Source organism: Oculina patagonica, chromosome 9 (genome assembly GCF_052425735.1).
Source record: "Oculina patagonica isolate OP01 chromosome 9, crgOcupat, whole genome shotgun sequence".
NCBI classification, from domain to species: domain Eukaryota; kingdom Metazoa; phylum Cnidaria; class Anthozoa; order Scleractinia; family Oculinidae; genus Oculina; species Oculina patagonica.
The window spans coordinates 2264347-2266323 of NC_135766.1; positions in this window are offsets into that span (position 1 = coordinate 2264347).

Below are 1977 nucleotides of genomic sequence, written 5' to 3' on the forward strand. Positions count from 1 at the left end.
CCTACTTTAAATAAGAGGACCTTACACAGATGTGTATTATTAAACTTTAAAATAAGATATTGTGGGGCTTCACAGATACATATCAAATGAAACATCTGATTGCAACTAATTCATCAAGGTGTTGCACGAATTTCTTGTCATCGTTAAGGATCCTAATTAAGTGTTAACTATTGTCATATCGATCGCTCGATAAAATATATACTATTTACAAGGCTAAAAAAATAAAAATTGTAAAACGAAATGTTAAAACCATACGTTTTCGGCTGTTTGCCATCATCACTGTTGCCTGATACAAGCGAGATACATAGAAAATCGTTCTAGATTACATTTCAGTCAGAAATGTGTTGCACGGGATTGTGGCTAACGCTAACAACTAAAAATAAACATATAAAAGTTTTTTATATATTATATAATATCAAAAATGTAAGGTTTGATGTTCCATTGGAAAACACTATTGTGGGTTGAAATATCGAGATGGATTGCTTTTTTAATAAATAAATTCTTGCTTTAACTTAAATATTATATAAATGTAATATAAATATGTAAAAATAAACGTGACCAGGATTATAATAAAGACACATTTTAAGATAACAAACCATAGTGTAACAATGAATACAAGCTTTATGGTACTATTAATCACATATCTCTATATTTTTTGTGTCTCTTAGGAACTTTTTTAACATTCATATTTATAACTGGAATTACACTTTAAAGTGTACGTTTAATTCAGCTACAAAGTTGACGTTAAATATATAAACTATTTACATACATACTGAGATTTACTTAGGGCCCGATTATAAGGCAAATTTCGGCCCGGGCTGGAATTTTGTTGCTATTACATGTAGAATTTCAGCCCGGGCTGAACACTTTTAAAATTAAATAATTATCGTGGCCGCCATTTTCTTTTGTTGAAAACGACTTCTGCGCATCCGCAAGCTCAGTTTCAGCCCGGCCTGAAATTGAAAACGCGATTACATGAGTTTTTTTCAGCCCATTTGCCTGGGCTGAGATTTCAAAAACCGGGCTGGAAATTTCAGCCCGGGCTGTAATTCGGCCCAGGATGAAACTTTCTTCATGTAATCGCAGACGTGCTTTTAAGAAGAATTGTTTTGGAAGCCGGGCTGAAATCTCAACCCGCCAAATTGGGCTGAAATTTCAGCTCGGGCTGAAACTCACCATGTAATCAGGCCCTTAATGAAAAGCCGCGAAGTAAGCAATCATTCGAAAACCGGTGTAAGCAAATCGTATGGCGCGCATTAAATTCTTCACGTGTCAAAAAATGTTACTTCCAGTCAGAAGCCGGCGTATCATGTTTTTTTTTATGACGTGTGAAACGTATCAAGACGCACAAGAAATCTCTTTGCGAAGCTATATATTTTTCCTTTATAGTTGTTATCCCATTGGTTTATCTGTTGATAAGTGCCAATTTATCTTCACTCATCTTCCACCATGTTAACGGAAATATAAACTGGTGTCTAGTTGCTAATTTTACAATTCAGCTATACGGCTTAACAATTTTTTAATAGACATTTGTCAAATTAAAAACAACATCAGGCTTCTAAATTCAGTAATCGCGTCATGTGAACATGCGTTCTAACTAATTTTGTATCATCGGAAATATTTCCCAGTTTTTAAAGAATCTATCTTGTCGGCATTACGCAAGGCACCTGAAAAGACTTTTTGGTGTATAACCAAATATTTCATGTTTGCTTTTTACCTGAGCTGTCAGTTTTTATGAAAAATGGTTCTTTGATGGTGATATCCACTTTTCACACCCTGCTCAGTTTAAAGAGATCCAAGCTATACCTCCAACTGAGGCAAATTAAAACAAATTTCAGGTAAGAACTGGGAAGGAATTAAGTGTCATAGAGTAGACAATTTTCTTTATGAGGCGCATTTTTTTATCTAGTGATTTCAAGCTGCCAACAAGGAAATATCCCAAGCATAGCTAGTCAGGATAGAGACAAGTCATATCAG